This window comes from Ambystoma mexicanum, chromosome 5q, assembly GCF_040938575.1.
Source record: "Ambystoma mexicanum isolate Mex_15411 chromosome 5q, UKY_AmexF1_1, whole genome shotgun sequence".
In the NCBI taxonomy this organism is placed as follows: Eukaryota; Metazoa; Chordata; class Amphibia; order Caudata; family Ambystomatidae; genus Ambystoma; species Ambystoma mexicanum.
Window position 1 is genome coordinate 510,246,444 of NC_090933.1, and position 27,061 is coordinate 510,273,504.

The 27,061-nt window shown below is 50.2% G+C and overlaps 1 protein-coding gene and 1 long non-coding RNA gene across 4 annotated transcripts in view; one reads left to right on the forward strand and one right to left on the reverse strand.

Annotated features, from left to right (window-relative positions):
* CCDC178 (coiled-coil domain containing 178) overlaps positions 1–27,061 on the reverse strand; it is a 3,486,252-nt gene that overhangs the window by 1,792,384 nt on the left and 1,666,807 nt on the right. The gene's annotated exons all lie outside the window — the stretch shown is intronic.
* The window catches only part of LOC138497483 (uncharacterized), a 452,487-nt gene that overhangs the window by 159,922 nt on the left and 265,504 nt on the right, over positions 1–27,061 (forward strand). The window lies entirely within an intron of this gene.

The window sequence follows — 27,061 nt, forward strand, 5'->3', positions numbered from 1 at the left end:
GGAGGGACTTCTCTGTCGGGAGCCAAAGGCCTCTCGAGTGCAGATTTTCGGTGTGCGCTCCCCACCCTTCCAGGGAGGCATCCGTGGTCACTGTCTCCTGGTGGCCGGGGGTCTGGAAGTCCATGCCCGCTGTCAGATGCGCGCGGGTGCCCCACCACCGGATCGCTCGTCGGAAACTCTCGTCGAGTGTGATCCTCCCCTCGAAGCTGCCCATCGTCTGGATCCAGCGCGCGTCCAGGAACTCCTGCAACGGGCGCATCCGGAGCCTGCACAGGCGGATGAGGTAAATGCAAGAAGACATCATTCCGAGGAGGGACTTGATGGACCTCACTCTGGCCGCGTCCACAACTAGCATCCGCTGCACCTTGCCCAAGATGGCCCTCGTCCTTTCCTCCGACGGAGAGGCCAGAAGTGACACTGTGTCGAGCTTCGCTCCCAGAAACAGTGCGTCTTACGCGGGCACCAGGTGGGACTTGGCGTAGTTTATGGAGAATCCCAGGTCCGTGAGAAGTTGGACGGTCCTTGCCGTGTGCTCCACGGCGAGCTCCTTCGTCTTCGCTTGGATGAGCCAGTCGTCCAGGTAGGGGTAGACGTGGATCCCCTCTCGGCGCAGCTGCGCCGCCACCTGTGCGAGGCACTTGGTGAACACCCTGGGTGCCGACCTCAGTCCGAAGGGAAGGGCTCTGAACTGATAGTGACGCCCTTGGACCACGAACCTGAGAAACATTCGGTGTCCCTTTAGGATGGGAATATGGAAGTAGGCATCCTCCAAATCCAACGACGACAGGAAATCGCCCTCCTCCAGCTGACCCAGGACGTGTTGGAGGGTGACCATTCGGAACTTCTGTGCCTTGATGAATTTGTTCAGTCGTCGTAGGTCCATGATGGGACGCCATCCTCCCGTCTTCTTCTTCACGAGGAAGTATCTTGAGTAAACTCCGGAGCCCCGAAGCCTCTTTGGGACGAGCTCGATGGCGCCCTTCTTGAGCATCGCCTTTACCGCCAAGAGAAGTTGAGGGACGTGATGTTCTTTCCTGGCCACAGGGGGGACGCGCAGGCACCTCTTTAGAAACTCGCGTGACCCTGGGCTAGGGCGTCCAGCACCCAACGGTCGGTGGAGATGGACTCCCACACGCTGACGAAGCTCGCCAGCCGACCTACCACCGGGGTGCTTCGATGGGGGCCCGACCCCACGGCCGGTTCAGTCCTGCTTCGACAAGGCTTTGCCACCTTGTCCTCCTTGGCGACGGCGGCGGGGTCCGCCTGACTTGCCTCGTCCCCTGTAAGCTTCCTGCGACGACAAACGGGCCGCTTGACGGTAGGTGGAAAATCCGCCGCCGGAACCTTTGGAGGCACCCTGTTTGCCTCCGCCGCTCCGAAAGGGCGGCCGCCGTTGCTGGAGAACCCCAAGAGCCCGGGCCGTCTCCGTGTCTGCCTTGATGGCTTGAAGGGAATCGTCCACTGTTTTCCCAAACAGGTTGTTTTCGTCGAACGGCATGTCCAAGACTCTGGTCTGCACGTCCTGACGGAAGTCAGTAGCCTTGAGCCATCCACGCCGCCTAAGGCACACGCCGTTGCCCAACTGGCGAAATCCAGTGTCAGCGATGTCCGTCGCAATCGTAATGGCGTGGTCCGACGCCACCTCTCCTTCCTGCAAGATCCCTAGGGCTTCCGCCCTCTTATCGTCCGGTAGGAAGTCCAGCAGGGGGGCCAGTTTGTACCACAACTCCCTGTCGTAGCGGGCTACGATAGCCAAGGCGTTGGCCGCCTTAATCGTCGTCGCTGCAGACGAGATGACTCTGCGTCCCATCGTATCCAATTTCTTTCCCTCGCTGTCCGGCGGGGAGGTCGACGTAGAGGCTGCGCCCTCCCCGCTTTCTTCCTGGCCGCCGCGGAGACGACCGAGTCCGGGGTCGGCTGTGCCCGAAGGCACAGGGGGGCCGCGTCCAGGACCCGGTACTTCTTCTCGTACCGATCCCTGCTAGCCGGCGTCGTGGATGGGTTCTTGAGGAGGGCGAGGCCCTCATCCCAAATATCATCCAGTAGAGGTACAGAGAGGACCGTCTTCCTCTTGGCCTCGCGCCGTTGATAAAGGAAACCTTCCTTCTTCACTTCCGGGCAGAGCTGGAAAAGCTCGGATGCCACTGGCGATCATGGAGTGAAACGATCCAATCTCGTCGGGCGGGGAAGCCCGGGTGGGAGGTGACAACGGCAGATCCTCGTCGTAAACCTCGTCGTCCGTACCCGTCACGGCCGTGTCAGTCCCTGTATCATCCCCACGAGTCGTGGACGGGGAGGAGGGCTGAACAGGGCGCGATGGCTGAAAAGGAGGTAGAGGATGAATCCTTCTTCTCTTAGGGGGAGGGCTCCCAGAAGGACCTGGCTCCGGGTCCCCTGTCGGGAGCGGTTCCTCCGCTGGTGGTAACGGCAGTCTCGTCCTTATCTCCGAGCATAAGGACTGTATAGCCAACAAAATGGCCACCGAGTTGTCTTGCGGCACTGGTTGAGGGGAGTCCGACGGGCGGTTAGGGGCCCCCTCGACGTTATAGTAGTCTCCTACGTCGGGATCCCTCCCGACGGGCTGGTCTTCTTCCACGCCAACGCCGTGGCTTAAGACTTCGATCAGCTCTTCCTCAGAGGTTGAGGCCGAATCCACGACGACCTCCTGCCCCCCCTTTTTCTTCTCCGTCGGAGGTTTCACGGGGGTCCTGTCGATGGGCATAAAAGAGGACTCCCTCCGCGGTGGCAGGGAGACTCTGAGCCCCGAGTTCGCCACCACTGGTGCAGCCTCCGCAGGCTGAGCCAGGGCCGCCACGACTGTCTCGATAGAGGCCTTGGCCGGATGGATTAAGGCTTTCACCACCTTAGGTGCGCTCACCGCCTTCTCCTTGGGGGGAGGGTCACTGCCTCGCTCTCCCTCCGATGGGGCCTTCGAGCTCGACCGGGGTCTCTCCAGGAGCTTCGCCGGGTGCTCGGCCTTCCTCTTACCCGAACCAGAGCGTTGGCTCGTGGTTGATGGTGCCGGGGAGCATGCGCCCTGCCTGGCGCCCGTAGAGCCCGACCGTTCGGCGCTCCCGGTGCCAGCGGACTCGCGGTGCTTGGCCTTGTGTAGGACCCCCGTCGCTGGGGCGTCCTCAAAGGTCTTAGAAGACCGCTCGGACTTCTTCTTCTTCTTCTCGCCTGACTGCCTCCTTCCAGCCAGTTGGCGAGACGTTGATGGCGGTCCTTCATGGTCCGCTCCGACATATTGCCGCAAAACGCACAGTCCTTCTCCACGTGCGTCTTGTCCTCATGTAGGCAGTAAAGACAAAAGGAGTGTTCGTCCTCCTTAAAGACAGTCTGAAGCTGGCATCCAGGGCAGACCCTGAACAGCTTTCCGGGCGTCGAGCTTCCCTTCTCCTGGGCCATGTCCGAGATGGGCCTGAGAAACTTCTGGAGTCCTCCAAAAGCGTGGCTCGACGAAATCTTCACCCTTGAGGGGCGTAGACGAATCCGAAACGGGTCCCCGTTGATCGGATGAAGAAACGGTGGAGCTTGAGGCTCTTTTGACCGGAAAATAGAAGTTTTTGAGAAAAAAACATGAAAAAATAGCACTAACGCTCGAGAGCAATAGCACGAGGATCCCAACACTTGAACGTGCAGTAAAAATCTGAAGATGGCTGCCAGAGGCGGGGCTTAGGTAGAGGGCAGTCATTGGCTGTGGTCAGTATGACGCAGAGATCAGTGATTGGTTACTACTACGAAAGACAGATCAGAAACGAAACTGATACTGATTTTTTCTTTACCGAGGATTCCCAGCCTGACGGGGAATATTCATGAGCATGTGAATCCATGCCAGACCCCATGCTGGCGAAAGTAATTTCTCTTCACAATCTAGCCAGGATAGTGGGGCTGCTCGCAGCTTCCATCCAGGCTATTTTTCCAGGCCTGCTCCATTCCAGGGCGCTGCAGCGACTCAAAATCAGGCATCTGCAGGAAGGGCTCACTTACCATCAGCTAATAGCGCTAGACGACAAGGCCACGACAGAACTACACCGGTGGCTGCAGAGTATGGAGGCCTGGAATGGTCGGGTCATATTCGGCAACGTTTCAGATAATAGAGTCCGACGCGAGCAGAGCAGGATGGGGAGCCCGATGTGAGCAATTATAGAGAAAGGAGGGAAATAGTCCGAAGACTAATTGCGACTCCACATAAACTGTCTCGAGCTACTAGCAGGCTCCTTTGCGGTGCAAGCCTTCACCAAAGGCAGAGCCAGATGCTGCCTGTTGTTGAAGATGGACAACATCTCAGCAGTTCGCTATATCAACAAGCTCATCATTACCATATAGAGGATGCTGGCAGAGCTAGCAAAATACTTCTGGCATTATTGCCTCCAGAAACAGATAGCAGTAGCAGTGGAATATCTTCCAGGAGCACTGAACGACGTTGCAGACTGGAACTCGCGCTATCTAGCAGATGACAGCGATTGGAAGCTTCTTCCCCAAGTAATCCACAGCTTACAGAAAGTGTGCGGGCCCCTAGATACAGATGTATTTGCATCCAGACTGAACGCTCAGACGTGCAAATATTTCAGATGGAGGATGGACACGGGAGCAGCGGGCACAGATGCGTTCCTCCAGTCCTGGGCCGGAACAGTCCATTACGCATTCCCGCCGTTCATCATGATCACAAGGGTTCTAGCGAAGGCTAGCAGAGAGCAAGCAGAGCTAGTGTTAGTAGTTCCATTCTGGAAGTCCCAGCCATGGTTTCCAGTAGCGATGGAACTTTCCTCGGATTTTCCAAGGATAGTGTTGCATCACCTGGATATCCTTCTCAGCACGATGGGTCAGAGGCACCCGCTGGTGGAAGCGGGCACCCCGCATCTGATGGCTTGCAGAATTTCAGGAAGAGATGGGAACTGGCAGGCATTTCGCAGCTCGCTGCCGACTGTATCAGGGACTCCTGGGCGCCATCCACCATTAGGAGCTATAGTTCAGCATGGGATTCATGGGCGCAATGGTGCGCACACCAACAGTTGGATCCCGTTTCAGCACCTGTAGTGCACATTCTTAATTTCCTAGCTGCTAGGTTCCAAGAAGGTAAGGTCTATAAAACCTTAGGAGTGTTTAGATCCGCCTTGTCCGCAGGGCACGACATGGTGGAAGGTAATCCAGTGGGGGTGAAAGGGGCCCTTAGGGGTCCCTCGCGATATGGAAACAAGGCAATAACCATACACGAAAGGATGCGTCAGACACGAGGTTCAAATTCCCAATGCTAGGGTTTATTGCAAGCAAAATAGTCCCAATTGGCCAACTGTGGTCTCACGCCCCGCGATGTGTATTCTCTAGACCTCGAGGGACGCAAGAGAGCGAATTATGTACATCAGTTACATATATACAAAATGCATATCATACAATCAGCTATGTCATGTTTAACACCCCCCTTTTATTGAGTTTCTTTGAACTCGGGATGATGATGGACATTTCCGACGAGTATGACAATTATGACACTTTCAATGTCTATTCTAGTAACAATGTGCAATTTAGAAAGTGCGGAGGCATCTTCTAGTTGTTGAACAGAACACAGTGCTTCTGTTCTTGGAAGCAAGCTGCACACGGGGGAAGAGTCACATTCCAAGCTTTGCTATCTATGAGGTGCTATTCGTGTCCTGGGAGCCGACACGCTCTAAAGGGTTTTGTGAAGGGGGGCCGTAAGAAGAACATAATTCAAGCCTTTAACTGCTTTATTCTAACATATTCTACACGAGACTGGCTGGCAGTTGTGAAATGATTAAATGCCCTGCAGCTCTCCCTCAAGGCTACAGAGAGGGAGTGTGGGCATTCCTTTCTGGGCAGCTCATGAGGAGTTTCAACGAACTCCTCAGTCCCACGGCCTTGCCCTTTCATATTCAGACAACAATGTTAACAGTTGAGCAGAGTAAGCAGAATTCGCAAGAATTGCAAGCTGCAAAGCAGTTTAGACAGAAAGCAATGAGCAATGGTTAACAAGCAAAATGGCGATTCTTGCTACGTTTAAAATGGCTGCTTGTTGGTCAAGCATAGCAGTCTGTATTTCTATAATTCTGTGCATAAGACGGTTGGCCTTCGGCCATCAAGATACGTCTATCATCCAAATGAAGGATATTCATTTTTCCAGATTGACAGGGGAAGCATCCAGCAGTGCACAGGCTGCTGAGAGGAATCAAATTGGGAAGGCCACCGGAACCCAAGTACACAAACTTATGGGACGTCTGAGACGTTTTGCAATTATTTATGAGATGGGCAGAAAACGAGAGCCTATCTTGGTCGCAACTCTCGGGCAAATTAGCAATGTTGCTTTGTTTGACAGCATGTCGAAGGGTTTCAGATGAGAAAGCCCTGGAGATATACAGGAAGATATTCTAGCCGGAGGGGGTGTCATTTACCATAACGCAGAGAACTAAAACTGATACCAGAGTAATTTCTTACCCATACTTTCCCGACAACAAGAAAATGCGTGTGGTGCAGTATATTAAAGATTATGAAGCAGAGACAGCGATTATTAGACCACCAGGCATCACTCAGCTGCTGATTGTGCATAGGATGCCTCACCATGTGATCGCCACATCAACAATAGCCAGGTGGGTGAGGGAGGTGATGCAGTGGGCAGGCATTTGAAACCAGTGTCAGATATGGCTAATAGAGTGGTAGCAAGCTTTGAACAAGCATAATGCTCGCCTCCGTCTTGCCATAGAATGTGTTCATCCCCTACGAGAGAGACAAATATATCATGAGGGTGGGAATGCAGAGCCTTGTCACAAATCAAAAGGCACCATACAAACACTATGCTGTAATACATTGTCCGCATTCTGCTGGGTGGGATATAATGCTCGCCTCCTTGTCTTTAATAGAATCAAGACTGACCAGTGCAGCTAGCATGGGCAATCGCCAATGGCCATTCCCCTTATTATCTGCTTATTGGTTTAGGGCAGTGATTGGTTCATGAGACACTGGGTGGCTCTGACAGGCTCCGTGGTCTCTACTGCTGGGTGCAGCGTTTCCCCCACTTTGTGTGCTGGACTACCTGGTTGGCGAATGCCTCACTGCTTGTTTCCATATTTTGTTTTGCAGGCCGGTCCACTCCCTTGTGGTGTGTTCTGGAAAATGGAGCTCCTGGGTTCAAGACTTCACTGGGTTGTTCGCATTACCAAGCTATGTTTCTCTGGGAACCCAGGTGCCTGTGCGCAATTCTGTGCTCTCTGCGCAAGGGAAGCAGACATCTTCCCCCGTCATTGAGCTGCTGTGCAGTGTAGCAGAGGTGGCCAAATGCAGTGACATAGGGTCAGGAAATAAATAGGACACCCACTCCAATCAACCCTTTGGTCCCACATCCAGTAGTGGATGATCGGCCCATCCTTTCTGCCTCCCTCCACCTCATACAGCAGCATTGGGAGTTTCTCCAACTCAACACATATTGGACAGCCAATCAAATTTTGAATGTTGCAGATACTGTGAAAGGTGGGCTTCTTCACCCCAGTACTGGTTTCTGTAAATCAGGTAGGGATTGGGAGCCATTCAGGTTGACGAACAATGGAATTTGAAATCCGAGGCCCAAAAGGCCAAAGTAGGATGCCTGCAAGCTGCTGCTGTGACAAGTACTACCAAAGCATACCATCGGATGTCAAGTCACTGCTCTCTATCCACCAGCGGAGGCCAGATATCTCCCTCCCTTTAGTTAGTACATTTAACAGGTGTTAGTACAGTACTGCACCTTGTTGGATGTCCTCTCCAAGCTTGTGGAAGGTGTGGGCCAGTAGCGGGTCTGTATCATCCAGAATGGCAACTTCTCTGTGCTGGGCTGTCGTGCAGCCCCAGTGCAGTGCAACTTATTGGGTAACAACTTTGAGGGAACTTGGCTCTGCTGCAGCTGCTCTCCACTAGGTAGATGGACTTTGCTAAAGCTAATTTCCTATGTTCAACCTCACGATCACCTGCAGACTCCTGCTTGGTCATAAAGACTGATTCTCCTGCCTGCTACATTGGAGAGGCCTTCCTTTGTTTGTAGGCAGTGAAGCAAAGATGTTTCATCATCACATTTCTAAAGTCCAGAATGGCCAACTTTCTAGCCTCCACTTTCAAACAAAGCCACCTCTCCACCCACAACCTGTGCACTCCTAATGCCACAGCCAACGATGAGAACAGTTACCCCAATGAGCTAAGCTTATACGAGTCACTGGTCGGGTGGGAGGAGCTGGACTGCATACCTCTTTATTGTCCTCTTGGCTCCTATTGAATTGAATACAGCATAATATCCTACCCTGCAGCCAACCCCGTCTTACCTTAACTTTGGTGTTGGAACCAAGGCATAGGAATCCTGTATAGGCTCCCTCTAAACACTTAAGATTAGTAACTGCCTTCTTCACAGAAAACATGCAGGCGCTTGACTATTGCAATGAGCCAGTTAAATCCTATGCAGTACCTTTGCTAGCCTTAATAAACTCCACTTAATGTCCCAAAAGTGGTTACTTTCTTGAAACTACTGTTTGACCATTGGTCCTAGGAGAGGGTTAGAGTGCTTCTGATTATTTTCTCAAGTGTTGTTGTGCTATAAGGCGGTGATTCCAAGATTGCTGCTCTCCTGGGGAAGGCGTGCTGATCACAGCTCGTCCCCGGCATGCTTCTAAAGGTGGCGATAGCAACTAAATAAGCAAATGTGTCCTGCCCCCAGCGGCGGATGAGTGCATGGGGAGTGCAGGCACCCATACAAGAGCACCCAAAACAAAGGCAATTCAGCGGGAGCCCTGAGCAGCTATGCTGGGGAGCGGCAAAGCGGGTGCCCATGAGGAGCGGGGGAAAAGATTGGCTGGTGCACGGCCCATTTATCGGAGCAGTGAAAAGAGGAGTGAGCGGAAACCCCAGAGGGGTGCCAAGGTGGTGGTCAGCTCCAGAGCATAGGAGCAGCGGGTGAGCCACTCCCGACACAGGCACCGGCAACAACCCGCAACACAGAGTGCCGTGGGCAGGGATATACCTGCATGCGGGAAGCCCGGAGGGGGCAGTGGCCTCCAGTGGTGTTTGCAGCGGTGGGCCTAGGCCACGCACGGCACCGGGTGGGGGGAGGAGGCAGTCGCCCCTACCATCAGTAGCAAGAAGCAAAGAGGCAGCCCCAGAGGGGAACAAAAAAGGCCCCAACCCAACGGCAATACCATTGCCAGGTGAGGAGCAGAGGGGTGCCCCCTTATGGCAGTCACAGCACAGTCAGGAGATACATAGGGGGAGGGTTCTCGTGCCCAAAGCTACAGAGTGGACTATCCCCATCTGCAGGAGGGGAGGCCCAGGAAGTGAGTGCAACGAACCGGTGGGGGGTGTCTGTACTTCTGCTCCCTATATGGTGGAAGAGAGGCACAGAGGACCCCAGCCAAGATTCTCTGATACGGTAGCAATGGGCAAGCAATCAAGGCCTAGCTTCTCAGGAGGTGATGCAGGCTGGTTCTTAAGTACAGTGTAGTCCCCAAGCCCCCACAAAGGAATGTCCACACACTGTATTGGCTAGAACACAGTCTTTATATAATCAATAGTCAAGGTTATGTACACTTCTCGCAATAACTCACTTTGTACTCTGGAAAATCAACAATGACACATATATACAATTCTAAAGTGGTACCACCCTTTGTACTAGATCCTAGCAAAGTGCATCAACAATTCTGTAACAATGGCACACAGATCAATAGAGTGAAACCAGCAATAGAAAGAGGAGAGAAAATAAGATGGTTGAGCAATAGGCAGAATACTGGCCCCTACCACTAGGCACAGGTCTGTGTGGAGATCCCCCCACCTGGGCAACCTGTAAAACAAAGATATAGCGCACGCCCAGTCCATATATTGCTCTGCAAGTCTTATTCCCTCCTATAATGTTTTTACCCCCCCAATGTACCTGGTGGAGTCGAGTTCCTTGAAGAGGCGTCGACAAACGTCGAGGAACTCGCTGTTCGGTGACAGGGAATCGACGGCCCTTCTTGAATGCCTTCCCTTTCAAGCGGGAGGCACGGGGCGTCGAACGTCCGTCGATGAACAAGGTAGAACGGTGTCGATGAGGCGGCAGCTTCGTCCGAGCGGTGCTCGTCGGCGTCGGAGCGTCGGCGTCCTGCAAGGCAGAGGCGTGCGGGGCACCTCGGTGACAATAATTCTGGACCGCAAAGATTGTGGAGACGGAGGCCCAGCAAGGGCGTCGGGTCGTTCGAGTCTTTGTGATCTTCGGGTGGCGGGAAACCCACCGGCAGGTTTCTCCTTGGCGCGTCGGTCGTCCTCGACTTTCTCTGGCAGGATAAGTGGTCGACGATGTGGTCGAGAGAGACCTTCGATTGAATGTTCTTAGGCAAAGGAGCAGACGGCTCCGGTCGTCGGCGGCACGGCGTCAAGTGGTTCCCACGGCTGGGCAACACAACTTCGACGGGCCTCCAGCGGTTACACAAACTTGCGAACCCTGGTCGACGGCAATGGACTTCGACGATGTCGATGTCCGGGTGCTTCACTTCGATCTCCTCGGCGGTCCCGTCTCGGGTCGACAGCCTTTCGAGGGTCTGTCTTCCAGGGCGCTTCGGCGAAGATGGAGCGGTGCTCGATGGTCCCTCGGAGCACGGGAAGAGGGCGCCTTACCAGGTCCTCTCTCGGGTCAGTCTTCGACGATTTCGACAGCCTTCGGATCGGTCGAAGCAAATGCCACAGCAAGTCTTCTTCTTCCAGCTGGACGTCGAGGATCAGCAGTTCCAGTTACTCTTAGAGTGGAGACTCCACTCCAGGATGCTTCTGAACGTTCTTGAATGTTCCTGAACACCTGGCTGCTTCTGAACACAATGGTCGCTTCTGAACCAATGGTTCCTTCTGAACACTTTACCAGTGGTGAGAGGTCCCCAGATATACTATCCTGTCTCTCATCCACACGGCGGGCACACACTCAGCAGCCAATCATACAGAAGGGCATTCATGCAGTCAGTCAGCCAATCAGGCACACAGTGCATTCAGGCCACACTCCTCCCTTCCAGACACTCACAACAGGGAATGTGGATTGGGACAAGTACCCAGCCATTCAACACTACACACTGCATTCAGGCCAGTTTCGGGCAGGGCTGTCTCAGTCTTTGTCTCTCATGCCAGAAACCAGACAACCACAACAAGGAGTGTATATTGGCCGCACACTCCATTCACCCAGGTCCCACCCACAGGAGGTACCCACAACATACAGTCACTGGGAAGGCTCCAGTCAGTCTAGCTGGGCCTTCACAACAACACCATATATGGAACTTCCACCCAACAGCCAGTCAGGGGGAAGGGACAGAGTCAGGGCTTCCCAGGACTTTGGGAAAACAAGATAAAAGGCAATAGAAAGTAAGAGGCCACAGGGGCCATCTTGTTTCCTATCAGGAATCAACAGATCCCAATGGCAGGGCCTAGGTATCCCAAAATGGAGGATACCCAGAGCACCTGTCGAATTCAGCACAGAGCTGCCACAAGCCCATACCCTGCTCTGCGGGCCACCCACAGGTGCCCAAAAACATACACTAGGGGCACAGGGTTGTACCCCTACCCATGGGTGCTATAAGGGTATCCCATGGGTCTGTTCACCAAACCAAAAGAGAGAGCTGCACTGCCAGGAGTCCCACATGGACTCCTGGGCAGAAAACATGACAGAACACACGGTAAAAAGCAGTAAAGGACAAGGATTCAGAGGCCCTGTCCCTCAGATGCATTTCCAGCATCACAGTGAGAGGAGCCCAGAGGAGTGCAGGCAGAGGGGCTCCCTGAATAGGAGAGCGCCCCCTCAGGGGACATGGGCAGCCGAACAGCAGTGAAAAAAGGACAGCCCCCCGGTTGGAAGAGTGAGGGTGCTTGAGCAGCACAGAGCCCACAGCGCTGACCCTCACTTGGAAGAGTCTTGGGGGCCCTGGCAGCACTGTGGCCAACCCAGTGTAGTACTCCATACACAGGGCACCTGAGCCCAAAATGATAATCAGTAGCGCGACCTGGGACTAGTAGGGGAATGCTAGTCGGTGAGGAAGAGGCAGGCCAATGCACCATACCGAGGAGCGAACCCCAGCACTGTGGAGCCCGGTTGGTGGCGAGCCAGAGAGCGAACATTCAAAGGGGCACATGTCTAAAGCCAAGGGCAGGGGAAGGAACAAGGAGACCCCGGCTCACTTAACGGCAGCTTCCAAAGGTGCAGAAGGTACAATAAGCAGGTGCTGGCATCTGGACAAGCAGGGGGCCCATAAGTCTACACTACCTGAGACACAGCCGTAGGAGGAGGAGAGACCCCATTATCTTCAAGCCCAATGGCAGTCAACAAGGAGGACCTGGTGCAGTGCCTAGCGGATCTCCAGACGAGGATCATGGAGTCCTTTCAAGAACCGTTCTCCCTCCTTAAAGTCAGACTTCAAGGGGATAGTGCAGGAGATCAAAGGGGAACTCTCAAAACTGGGGGAACGAGTAGACATGAATGAGCGAGCTCATCAAGAATTGGCGGACTCTAGGAAAAATGATGAGGCACTGGAACAACTGGTACAGATGTCACACAACTTAGAGCTCCAGTGCGAAGACCTTGAAAATAGATAACGACGTTCAAATATACGCCTCAAGAATGTTCCGGAGGAGGTCACAGATAGAGACCTTAAAATTACAGTCCAGTCCTTCTTTGCCAAGGTCCTTCTGGAGGCCCCCTGTGTTAGGCAGAAACCTGTGCAGTTCCCTTAGGGACCACTTCAAAAGGTTTAAGTCTACAGGTGTTAGCAGTAAACCCAATTGGTAGCAGTCCACACCACCCAGATTTACCTGGTAGCTGTGGCTGAGCAGTCAGACTTCTCTCAAGAGAGTTAGGCAGTATACAGAGTATACACACTAGGGCTAAAAATACAGTAGCACAAGAAACACTGACCAGAGCTTTGGTATAAAAGTATATCATTATTTATTTAAAAACACACTTGTAAAAATACACTGGCACTAATATGTCAAGCAAGTTCAAACACAGTCACTATAAGTATATACACCTCCCTAGTTAATTATTCGACAAGTCTAGGTTAAGACACCATTTATTTAGCAAAACAGAGGTGAGCGCGTAACCGTAGATGGCACGCCAATAATTTGTTTAAAAAGGGAGAGAAAAGGCGGAATATGGAAAACACACAGTACCAACACTTAAGAAACCACTGCAAGCGAAGAAAGGCAGGGTCTACTGTAGAGCAAAAAGTTCATAGGCCAGGCCCACTTTTGGAGAGAGCAAGGCGGAATGTACCCAAGATCACACAGTGGAAATGCACTCAAAGTCTTTGCAGAAAAGTCAAAAAGAGGTTGGATCAAGTTAGAAAGGTAATGTTAACAGGTCCGAGGTCACCCCAGGATAGAGAGTCAAGGATTTACGGGACACCTTGGACAGTCTGTTGCAAGGGAGACCAGGCGGGACACAGCACCTGAAATGGTGAGAAATTTCCAGCGGGGGCAGTTGTTCCTGGTAGCGGGTGCAAGTCGGGGCATCGTCCAGAGGAAGAGAGGATCTCGACGTGGAGGAAAAGCTGGAGGTCGTTGCACTGCCAGGGAAGAAACCAGCCGCGGAGTTTCCCGGTTAAAAGATACTACCCTTTTATTTGCGGTAGTGGTGAAGCGGGGCTATCCGGCCGCCAGGGTGCTTCGCACGGGTGATTCGACCAAGAGACGGTCCAGGAAGGCAAAAAGGGTGAACTGGTTGGTCCCACCAGCTCAAAGGGAAGAAGACTCTCCTGGAAGAAGATCTTCTCTGTCGTCGGGGAAGTGGTGAGTTCGTACAGCAGGGCTCCACCGGTGGTGTCGTCGTTGTAGATGGCTCAGCTTCTCCCCTCTTCGGATTCTTTAGGTCCTGTGGCGACTTCTGAAGTTCCAGTCGCCAAAGCCCTGCTTTTATGCAGCAAAACCCCCATTCAACAGCCTTGCTGTCACTCAAACATGCTAAGTGGTGAGCCGGGCGGTTCACCACTGGGCCAATCACACAAGAGTGCGACTTGAGTTGCCAAGGCAACTCAGTCCAGGGTGCCTAATCCCCCTCCCACACATCCTGTTGACCCCAGACAGAGTGGCACCATTTGGAGGGCTTCTGTGGAGAAGCCCGCCAAAGAAAGTGGAACAAAGGGCTCGACTTGGGTTACAGTTTCAGAGGCGAACACAAATGCCATTTTAAAACTGAGTCCTGGCAAAAAAGACCTAACCGGGGAATAAATATTAAATAAATAACCCGGCGGTATCTTTAACATTGCACCAAAAAGTGGTGCGTTTAAAATGAATGGGAAAATCCCATAGGAAATATTCTGTTGGAATATTTTGCGTGGTATCCACTGCCACCAGGCAGAAACTCAACAAGGGGGGACTGGACAGTGCCCCCTTGGAAAACAGACCCAGGGTACCTCTACCGGTACTTCCACAATATGATGGTTTGTACTGGTTGTGTTCACAATTTAAGACTAGTAAAGCCAATGGTGACTTTACATGCCCTGGGAGACAGTAGTCAGTCCCAGAGTATGGAGTCTACGTTTGGGGGTCACTATGACACCCCTGTGTTACTGCACCGAGGGTGCTGTGTAACACACATACCAAAAACACATGAAGCCCTATGGAGTAAAAGACCCCATAGCCCATAAAACACATTACATAGTCAAAGGACATTCTCAAATCATGCCTAAGAGTGGGAGAAAAAGAGTCTCACTCTTAGGAGAAAAAAATAAACCCCAAAAATCCAGCAAAGCTGCTGGGGGACTCACTAGGTTTGGGAAATTAGCCTTAACAGAGAATTCTCCCTAACTCCCTGGATGGGGTCTGCTTGGACAGAATTCACAGGGTCGACCCTATAAGGAGCGAGCCGGGAGCTCCCCCGATGGACGTCCTAGCAGCTTTTACGTCCTATGGCCAAAAGGTTGTTTTGAAATCCGCCTGTACGGCCACCTCACTGAAAATTACCAGTGCAGAGGTCCAACTCTTTGAAGACCTTGGCACAATTGGCTTAAAAGGAGACGGATGGGACCGGTTGTTAAAATCCTCAATCAAGAGAAGATCCGGTACAAGTGGACATTTCCATTTGGCTTGCTGTTCACCTGGAAGGGAAGGCAATGCAGGGTGACAACGTGCGAGGAGGGCCTCAGTGTGGTGGCACCCGAAAGCAGCAACATGGCTTCAGCCCCAGACGACACGGTTGCGGGTATCCAGACGAAGCTGCAATGGGAATGGTCAACGGTGGCAAGAAAGAATAACCCGGAAGTGACAGCAAGTGATTGGTTGGTCCTGTTGTGCGGCTCCCAATTGCCTTGTTGGAGTTTGTTTTGCAGTAAAGGGACTATTGGTGGCGGCGTCGGCAAGAAGAAGTTCAACGTTCCTTTTTGTATTCCGTAACTTGCGTGGTGCTGCGAGTGTTAAGGAGAACTCTGTGTAATTACTTTATTTCTTTACATAGATAAGACTTGCGTCGAGTACTCGCATTAGTGTGCCTGTACTTGTGTGCATTTCTTGTGCTTTACTGCTGGGGTCACGTCAGCTTTACTGAGGCCCTGTTTATTCTTGTTGCAGATTTGAATTGTTGGCCCCACCCCCGGACTCGTTGGTGCTCCCTTTGCAAGAGGATAAGATACCAAGTGTACGCCCACCCACGCGCGCACCCGGAAGTGACAGCAAGTGACTGTTTGGCTGTTCGGCTGCGCGGCGGGTGCGCAGGGTATCTTTTTCTTTGTTCCTTTTGTATGCTTAGCGCTTGCTATATGCAGAATTACAGCTAACTAGCACTGCATTTATTTGATATAACCTACACAGGCCTATAGTGTTCAGTTTAGTTTGTTGGCTACCAGTGTCAGGCTGTGAGTATATATATTATGGGTGTGTAACCTGGTACGTACCCTGGTCCTTTTCCGTACCCCTTATCCATTTTTTTTGTTTCTCATTGATACACTCCTGGTGGTAATTGACCTAGTTGGGTTATCCTCTAGCATCATGGTAAATTGATTGAGAAGCAGGAGGAAACTAAACTATCCACAAGGTACTAACACCCCTTTATCTGGTAATGAGACCATATTGCCTTTACCTGAAGATCAAGTTGTTTTGTCGACAGCCCTGTTGGGTGATATTGGGGGAGAGGCAAGTAGTAATAAATTAACTTCTTTTAATTGAAGGAGAGGGTTTCGGATGAAATGGGCATCATCATTCCTAGAAAACTTGTAACAGCAATGGTCCACAATACGAACATACCTACAACTAAATTTAATTTAAAGGAAATGAATAACATTGTACATACTGATATGGCTATAGGAGTCCATGATGAGGAACCTCAGTTTCAGAATTCTAATGGTATGTTTAGTGTTGATAATAAGTTGTATAAAGAAGAGACGATGGACTGCTCAATGTTGGGTCCTACAATTGAAGCCGAATTAGGGAAGCGTGTTCGGCTGTCTCTTGGCCCCTCTACCCCGGTGAATCATAGATCTATGGGCCATGAAGATGTATTTATGTAGGGTAACCCACCTCAAAGAAAATTGAAACCATTCCCTCCATATATGGAGTCACAAGAAGTTGATAAGGTAAATGTGGTGTGGCAGATTGATTTAAGAAATGACGAGACGCAATTAACACCCAAGGTGAGTTCACCCAAATTGAAAAGCCCTCAAATGGCCATAAATGACCGAATGAATATTGATATTCAAGAGTTTCAATCCAGTCTAAATGAGAAAGACAAGGAGGTTACTTCAATTGATGCTCGTCCTGAAATATACACTTTGGATGGGCCATCACTAGGAACGGACTTCCCTTGTGTTGGCGAGAATTCTAGATCTATTAGACAAAGGTCACGAACGGACTGACTGTGAGAATGGAATCTCGAGGGCTGCGATTAGGGACCTCTTAAGTAAAACTAACCGTATTGAAGGACTATTATTTACATGTGATGTCGTGGCTGCATTGTCTGAGAGGCCCATAAAAAGAGTAAGTTATGGTTGATAATTTTACCTAAATACATGGTGATTTTGGTTTGTTAGATAGGGAAAAGAGAACTTTCGCAGAAGTAACCGCTCCTAAAGTGATGAAGGCAGTTTACAGTCAGACCGAATACCTGCCTCTCAAGGATGAGGAGCTAGCTAATGTGGTTATTTCAATTCAGAAAATAGGGCGGGATATTGAAGAATTGAGGGAGTGTCAAGGGTCCACGAGACAGTGGGGGCCAGATGCACCACCTGTGCAGGAACCGAATATAGGCCGTGAGGGACCTGATAGTTCCACTCCCCTGACTGATCTGATTGACCTTTCGGAAGAGTGTGTCATAGTAGAGCGCCCCCAATTACCTGATGAAGGGAGTGAAGAGACAGAAAAGCCCATTGTAGTGCTTACACGTAGAGAAAAAAAGTTTTGCTGGGAGAGCACAAAAGAGAAGGGCTAAAGCTAATTCACTTAAGTAGAAGCAGGCCAAAGAGGTATTGAATGATATACATGCATCACTCCCCAACAAGGTGCTCGTTATTCATGAGGACGAGATTGTTATCGATTTATCTCAACTCAATGAGGAATCGAGGGTTCCATTAGATCACAATTTGTCTGGTATAACGGCTCCTGCAAAGGATCAGAAAAAGCAGACCCTTAAAAAGAAAGTGCCTGGGAATGCTGATGCCAGTAATTTCAGGCAAGAGGGAGATGGTAAAAATCCAATAAAAAATGTGTCTCAATCCCTAGGTGTGGGCTATGGGGGTCTCGAATCCTCTCTTTTGCAATTTTATCCCATGGTACATAAGATTACTACTCAGAAAATTCCAAAGGAAAGAGTGGTGGGACTGGGGTAAATAAGTTGGAGTCAATTGTGAAGGAAGGTATTGGTGAGCCATGGATGTTGGGAATACTGGGCAAAGATGCTCAAGTACCAGAACCTATCATGCTCACAGGTGCCGTGATGGACCAGAGTAAGGTGATCCGGAATGTTTCGGTAAACAAAAACAGTGTTATCCCAAGCCAAGACATAGGGGAGGAGATAACCCAAGTACCTACTGAGAATCCTGGTGAAAACAAATTATCTCCCCATGATCAGAGCTCAGGCATGAACGTTATGGAAAGTGAGGGCAACACAGATGGTGTATTAAACCAAAAGATGCCACTGATCATCGAATGGGAAAGTAATGTTAAGGTTAATGGTAAATCCAACCTAAATCGATCCTTCTTGCTAAAAGCCTTCCAGACGATAGCCTTTGTTTGTTTGTCTGTTTGTTTAGTATTTATTATGCGGACTGGACTTTGGGGTATAAGGGCGCAGGAGATAAGAAAACATACAGCTTAGTGCAAGGTTACAGGTTACAGAAGTGTCATTCATGTGGCAGGGTTAACAAGTTAGTGATTTGGTAAAGCAACAGTAAGGAGATAACAGTTGTGGCAGGCATGTAGGTAAAAGCAGGCGGGAGCAAGTTCATACATTCATTTAACATTTGTCGCTATCAGCCAGCTGATCACATTTTGCCTGAATTTGGTAAAGGATTGTTCTGTTCTCACTGTGACAGGTAGCTCGTTCCACAATGAGCGGCTTTGACTGGGAAGCTAGTTCCACCTATAGTGGTGAGTTTGAATCGGGATACTTGAAGGCGATTGGTGTTAGCTAGTCTCGTTTGTCTAATGGAGTTTGTTCTAGAGAATCTGTCCGCTACGTATTGTGGGGATTTATTGTTAAGTGATTTGTGTGTGAGAGATGCGGTTTTAAGTCTAATTTTCTCATAGGTGTTAAGCCATTTATGTTTCCTTCTTGTTTCCGAGATATGTTCTCTCTTAGGAATGTTCAGTGCTGCTCGAAGAGCATTATTTTGCTGTATCTGAATTTTGTTGATGGTGGATTTAGTTGCTCCAATGTACAGGGCATTACAATAGTCTAGTTTGGAGATGATTAAAGCTCTGGCTAAAGTTAGGCAACTGTTCTGAGATAAGAATTGTTTTCCCGCTCCGATTAGTTTACATGTGTAAGCTGTTGATGAAGCTAGAGTATTTACCTGTTTGGTAAATGATAAGGTAGAGTCAAGGTATATACCTAATGTTTTTACTTCATTAGCTACTTGGATACAGTTTCTACCTTTCTAAGAACGCTTTGCTCAGATGACATTGATTGGGTGCGACTAGCCACAAACCGTAATAACAGGATGATTTGTGGCTTTCACTCAGTGTTGGTCATGAAATTGGTCTGGGAGCAGAGGGAGAATTTCAAATATGTAGGCCACAAGCCTTTTATTTTTCAAACCGAATTAGAGGCCAAAACCTTTATGGAAAAACCTGCTGTTCCTGAAATAAGCGAAAAAGTCAAATATTGAGCTGGGTCCGCCCCCACAAATTAACGAAGATATGATCAGACAACTCCTAGCTTTGGCAGCTGCATTCAGTGGAATCAATAATGTGTCTACAAAAGCGGTTGGTCTGGCTCCCATAGCCCTTCCCTAATTCCTACCATAACAAGGTTCCTTTTGTGTGTTTATCATGGAACAGCTGTGGGTTAGCAAATTTCTATCGCTGGTGGGGTACAGTAAATTATCTTATTACAAGGGACCATGCATGTATCTCATTTTAATGTTGAGGGGTTCAAATGTTACTCACAACCAGCATGCAGAGGGGAGAAGGGCAGGCCCTCTAGTGAGTTAGCCATACTTATCAATAATTCCTGCAAGTCATCTTCGAAGCTTATTTACAAAGATGCTGCAGTGATAGCTGTAGAGTTGACCCTTCGTCAGGCATATGAGAAAACAATGCTTATTTTGTGTATCTATTGGAATAAGATAACCACTTCACTTATTGAGCTTGTAGACACCCTTGATTCAATTCTAGAAGGGGCTCTAGTTCGTCATGTGCATGTGGGGTTTCTGGTGGGGGGAGGGGGACTTCAATTCAACCTGTATATTCCCATGGCAAGATACCAGTCGGAAACTGTTGTCTTCTGCTTATACTGTTAGGAATGGCCGAAAATGGGCAGATTTTTTCCTAAATTGGGATATTCAACTGGTTGCTATGCAAGATAAATTGTTTCCTTACACATGGTCCCGAGGTGGGTTGACTTCCCACATTGATCACTTATTTTAGTCCACTCCTTTTTACAAAACATCCAATCTAATATTAATTAAGGATCCTGGTTACGGGGATCATCATGCAATCTCAGTAAAGCTAAATATAGGCAATTGGGGATATAAAACTAACCCGGTTCTGGAGCTAGTGGAAATCGACAGACCAGGATTGTCTGTTAGATGGAATTCATCAATTTGCCATCAGTTTATCTGGTGGATTAAACATGGCACTGTAATGGTAAACATGATGTCCCAGACAAATTATGATTCTGCCTACATGGATGCCCACTTATCAAATAGGATTAATTTTCATTTAATTAAAATAGCAAAGAAGGTGGTGCCTGCATATAAGCCTAACTTGCATAGACATATTTTAACAGAGATTTTCAAATTAAAGAAACATAAACATTTAAAGATTAGACAACTACAAAATGTGAATCTTGATACAGAGGAGTGCCTTTGTTTAAAAAAGGGCATCCTTCAAAATTACAAACAAAAATATGATGCACTACTTGTTGAAAAGTGACACCCATAACATCTGGGCTATTTTAAGGACCATAAATGGTGCAACTGAGGGACAAAAAGAAAATGCTATTGCGCCCTCAGTGTGGCTAAATTATATTAAGTTGAAATATGAAATGCCTATTATACTTGAAAGAAAAAATGCAAATGATTATAAAAACTCAATGTTGGCCAATTCTCCATGGACTCATGATGACATAGTTAGGGCAATTGTGAAGTTAAATGCATCAAGAGCGGTCGGTCCGGATGGTATTCCGGCGTGTTTACTTAAATCTGATTCGCAAATATGGGCAGTGATTTTGAAATACAAATTTGATGCTGTGTTTAAACTCGAGTAATACCTAGATCTTGGTGCTCGGCTATCATAATTCCCATTTACAAGAAAGGCCTAACAATTTCAGACCGATCGCTCTTACTGATGCCTCCTCCAAAGTCTTCTGTCACCTCATTTTGGAAGGGCTACTGGAGTTTATGAAGACAAATGCTATCCTTTACAAATACCAAATTGGATTCCGACGATTTATGGGCTGCCCTCGTAATGCCACATTATTTTTTATTTTTTTCAGTTTAATTTTTATTGGCATTTCAAGAAAAAACAGAATCAACAAAAAAAACGGAAACCCCCAAGTCCCACCCCTCCTCCCCCACCACAAAACCCGAGAAGTCCAGTGCAAAAGCGCCACCCCGTCCGGGGGATACCACCCCACTTACCCCTTTTTGGATTCTAGAGGCTGGGCTAGCCCCCCCAGGATGCTCCTTTACGAGTCTGCTTCACCGGGCTCATCTGTTATTATCCCCAAAAGTCTCATGCTTCGGGGGCACCAACGCTGCCTTAGCCCGTCCAGGAAATAAGTCAGTAGAGGAGCCTAGTCTGTTCTGAATCTTAAATGCTCCCCTTGAATAGAATACGTGAGCCACTCCATTGCCAGCAAGCTCCACAGCTTTGCCACCCATTCGTGGTCCAGTGGGGATCCTTTGCTATCCATCGGCGAGCTAGTACCATTGCCCCTGCCATCATCATTATTACATAAAGTTTGCGGCCCGCCTTAGATTTGATGGGGCCAGTGAACCCCCAAGGCCCAGTATCGCAAGGCCCTTGGTACTCCTTTGGCCCAAGCCCAGAACTTGATTTATCGCAAGGCCAATCCCAGCCCAGTAGTTCTCAATTTGCGGACACTCCCACCATATATGCTCCCACAAGCCCACTGCTCCACACTGCCTCCAACAAAGAGGCGAGGCACCGGGGAACATTCTATGAAGTCTGGCTGGAGTTAGGTGACACTGGGTGAGCAGCTTAAGCCACATCTCCATTATTTGGAGGGATTTTGTTAATCTAGGAATCTGCTTCCACAGCCAAACCCAGTCACTATCCTCGATTAGAGACCCAGTAGCTAGCACCCAATTTTTCATGTATGACCGGAGTGGGGGGTCCTCTCCTGCCTTTATATGCCTATATAGGGGTGCCATCAAGTGCCTGTCCCCCAATTCCCTACTGAGATGTTTCAAAGGGGGTCAACTGTCGGGTCGCCGCGTGCTTAACGGAGGGATGACTCAGCCAGTGCCGAAGTTGGCAATAACGGAACCTTTCATTTTCACCCACATTAAAATCTGACTTGCACTGCTCAAATTGCTTTAGCCGTCCTCCCCTAAACATATCCTGCAACATTCTACATCCCCCCTGGTGCCAGGCTTGGAAAGCAATAGAAACGAGACCCGGGGTGAACTGCGGGTTAGAGAATAATGGTGTGTAGGGGGATGGGTGGGTCGTTAAGCGGGCCTGCTGCACCGCCTCATCCCAGGTGCAGGCCACCAAGGCCAGGATTTCGCTGCAGTACAATCGGTGTGGCCTTTCCTGCTTCGGCTTCCACAAGACCCCTTCTAAATCCTCCCCCAGAACCGCCCTATCCATGGACCTTCATACCTTCCGCCGGTCGTTTTTTTGCCAGTCCGTAAGGACCTTCAGCTGGGCCACCCTAAAGTACACTCTAAAGTCCGGTAGGCCCAAACCTCCCCGCTCCGTGGGGGTTCTCATCACCTTGGCCGCTACCCTGGGGCAACCATTAGCCCATACAAATCTGCTGGCTAACTTATTTAAGGACCTGTAAAAGGCTGGGGGAACGTGCGCCGGAAGGGCGGCAAAACAATACAGGAGCTTAGGAAGGACAGTCATTTTTATATTCATATGAAATGCCTATTATACTTGCCTATTATACTAGCCAGGAAACCGCCAACGGGCCCCAATCTATCATCTTGCTTTTAGTTCTTCCAGGAGGGGTGGGGGGGGGGGTAGTTCGCCTGGTACAATTGTTCCACCCTTGCGGTCAGTTTTATTCCCAGTTAAGTAATTGAGTGGTCCACCCACCTATAAGGGGAGGAGGCCTGTAAGGATCGAGACACTGGGTTCGGGACTGTGAGATTAAGAATCTCCGTTTTGGAAGGATTTATTTTCAGAGCCGCCACGCTACCAATCTGCACTAACTCAACCTCCATAGCCGGAATGGCCGTACTCGGGCAGGTCAGGGATAGAATCAGATCGTCAGCAAAAGCTGCAATCTTGTGCTCTTCGCCGGCGAAGGGGAGTCCTGTTATGAGGGGATTGGAATGCACCCAAGTGGAGGGCATACAGAATTAGGGAGAGGGGGCACCCCTGTTTGGTGCCTCGTTCAACATGCACCGGATCTGAGAGCTGCCCGTTAACTGTCAATCTGAGGGTCGGATTCCTGTAGTTGGCTCGGATCCTATCCATGAACTTGGGCCCAAAACCCATCTTGAGCATTGAAGCTCCCCCACCAGGGATCCCGCCAAAAACCTCCCTTGGTCGTCTACCATCTCCCCCGCTACATGTAGATCCAGCCCGTCACTAAGGGCCAACAGGACCCCCACCCTCTTTTCGGCTTAGTGGATTGTAGTAATCTGGAATAGCCCCAAATCCCGATCCTACCCCGATCCTCTATGTAGATGTGGGTCACTTGGAGAGTGATGATGTCTGGTCGTTCGCGCCTAATGTAGCGCTCTACTTTCTTGCGTTTGATTGGGGAATTAAGACAATTCACGTTGAGGGAGAAGATCCTCAATACCTGTTGACTAGGCATGTTACCTTGACAAGAAAGAACCAAGTCTCCCACTCAGCCTGGTTAGCATGCCAATGAGCCCCCACTGGATCTCCCTTTCTGGTGGTGCTGCAAAATCCTCCTAATAGCTACTGTAGCACTGGTCTTCCACCACCCTACCCCCCCCTTCCCTCTGGCAATCAAATCTGAACCTCGAGAGTCGCCCCATGCATTGCCCCCCAACTGTTCCAGCGCGGGATCACCCAATCCCATTCCAAGATGTGAGTCCCATTCCCTCCCCCCTCAGCCATTACAAACGCTGCTGATGATCAAGGCCTTCACAAGACATACTTTCTGCTTCTATGCCCTCCTCTGATTTCCAATTAAGACTCCATCAGGCAAGACCCCTTGCAGGACCCCGCACCCGTGCTAACCCAATCAAGTCTGTAGATGTGCGCGTCCCCTGGTGGTGGGCCCCCCAGGCGCGGTTTGATACCGATTTTCTTCGATTTCTTGGAGCGGGCCGTAGACCATTCCCACACTCTGCGGGTGTGTGCCTGGGATGGGGGCGGGGTAGATGATAACGGCACGTCCTCTTGCACGCCCAACAAGGCGAGACCCTGCTCACAAGTGGTGATCCTCTGCAACTTCCCATCCCAATCAAATGCCAAGCCAAAGGGATGCAGCCACCTATACCGGATGCCCTGGGCTCTTAAATGGGATAGTACTGGACCCATTCCTCGTCATTTGATTAGAGTCGATTGCACCAGGTCCTGATACAGCGCTATCTCTGCCCCATTATAAGTTAGACGGCCAGCTTTTCGCGCTGCAGCAAGAAGCCGCTCCTTCACAGTGTAGCTATGCATGGCCACAAGGACATCCTTGGGTCTCGCGCCTGGATCCGTACGCTTGGGACCCACTCTATGTATCCTATCAAAGGTGACATCCTTGGAGCCAGACACCTCCAGGAGGTCCGCAAATATGCCCTTCACAGTTTGGGGAAGGTCTAGCTCCTGAGAGTCCACCGAGAGGGATTTAATGCGGATATTCGAGCACCTGGACCTGTTCTCCAAGTCCTCCACCTGGAGCTCCAGATTATGCGTGGCCGTAGCCAATGTTTCCAGGAGGAAGTTCCTCTTCCTTGCATCTTTGGCTAGGTCCTGAATCGCCCTCTCATTAGTATCCACCCTCTCTTCCATCTTACTAATGTCCCTTTTGATCTCCTGCAGGCCATCTGCCTGGTCCTCCCTAAGAATGTCCATTTGCTTTTGGCAAGCCGCGGTAATCTTCTCAAGCATGTCTGCCAACAGGAGCTCCAGGACGGACTGAGTAACCGGTGGTTGGTGTACTGAAGAGGGCAGATCCGCAATGGCCTCCCCTGGGGGATAGCCATTAGCAGGTGTTGCCTGGGAGTCCTCAGTGTCCTTGGACCACATTTTAGTCAAGGCATTCTCCTGCACTTTCCTCAGCGACCTCTGAAGGGACTGCAAATCCTTAAGTTTATTTTTGGACATGATGCCAGGAGGGTAGGACGCCGAGGGTGGCACGCAGAATTCCCAGTTCCCCTACACGAACGGCGCTCAGTACTGTCCTGTGCGCACTGGTGCACTCCTCTGAGGGTAGGATGGGTTCAGCGCTGTAGTTATGGGGTGCAGTGTCGTTGCTCCACTTCCAATGCGGGGCCAAGTAAGGAGCGGGACCTTGTTTGTAGTGGCCAAATCCAATAGACACCCTGCTAATGTGCTGCAGCTTCTGGGAGCTGTCCTAAACTCCTATGTGTCGCTATCAATAGGAGACCGGATCAGGGACACAGACCCCGGACTCGCTATGGTCGCCACAGATGTTCCAAATTCGCGCAGCGTGACAAAGGCTTGTTCCTCCTAATGGCGCCATGGGGGTACTCGCTTCTTCTCTCCTCGCGTCAGTGCAGTGCGGGGAGCATCCCCGCCTCAGGGTCCTCCACTGGAGTCTGCTTAACCGTGATGGCCGCCCCGAGCAGTCAAGTCCGCCTCACCCGCCTCCCGTTGTCCGGATTGGGGCGAGCTCCGCAGGTCCACAAGCAGATGGGGGCGCGCAGAGCGGCAAAGATCCTCTGAGCACACGGGCACTGTGCGCGTCGGTGTTGGGCAACCCACGCCGGCCTCCACTCCCTGACGAGGGCGCGGGCCCCAGCCTCCAGGTCTGCCTCCCTCCACAGGCACCAAGACAGCAAACAAAGGAGCACTGAAGAGGAGCCGGGGCGCACTGCAGCACGCCCCCCCAAGGCGCGATCCGGTGTCCGGACGGGCTCCAAGCGCCTCACCAGCACCCGGGCGGCGAGGACAGCAACATCTGGGTGCCTGGCTGCAGCGCAGGCATCAGTCCGCTTCCCCCGACATTCCCGGGGCCGGCAGCTCCCCAACTCCACTTCCGACTCGCCGCTATAGAGTCACACCACTCCCCGAGCCTTATCTCATCGAGGGACTACCGCCTGGGGAGGGCTATGTTGGCCTGGATGCGAAATACAAGAGCCTTGAGACGGGAGCTCGGTGGCCACGGTGTTCGCAGCATTGCGGCCATCTTGGAATCCTTAATTAATGACACATTATTATCTCACATTCAATGGCATACTAAGCACCAACATATGGGCCCAGTATATATGGCTGCCCTTGATTTAAGTGCAGCGTTTGATACCGTTGTTAGAGAGGTCCTATGGGAAAAAATGCTGCAAGTGGGGTTTCCGGTACACTTGGTGTCGCTCATAGCCCTTTTGCACACTTCTACCAACTATAGAGTGCGATTGAATAAGGAAGGTGCGCTCACAGATCCAATACCGACTGCAATTGGGCTTAAATAAGGCTGCACTCTTGCAGCGGTATTGTTTAAATTCTACATCTCAGACATAGAGGGGTGTTGGCCCAATGCAATTATTTTACCGTTTAGACTTGTCCAGTTGAAATTGAATTATATTGGAGTTGCGGATGATATTTTACTTTTTGATAAGACCTTGTTCGGGCTCCAGACTAAGATGAACTTGTTTTCCTCTTATGCAGTTGCCCATAACTTAAAGGTGAATCAGTCCAAATCTAATATAGTCATATTTTCAGGTGGGAGAAAAAGGGTTTGTAGATTTAAATGGTCCATGGATAGGGCGAATATTGAGACAGTACAATCGATTAAATATCTGGGTTATACTATGTCTGATTTATATTCCCTGACTTGGTGGAAGGAAAGACTGCAAGAGAAAACAAGATCCTTAACCTCACTAATGAGAATAATTGTGCGGAAATATTGCAGTTTTTCTTTGTTACCTGTCCTTCAATTCTTTCTATTGAAAGTTGAACCATGCATTCTTTATATCTTGGGCATGTATATTTATGAAATTGATGATCTACTTGATACACTACGGGGTGGTATCTGGAAAACAGTGTTGGGCTTGGCCTCCTCTATGCCGAATGATGTTATTCGACATGAATTGGGTCTCTT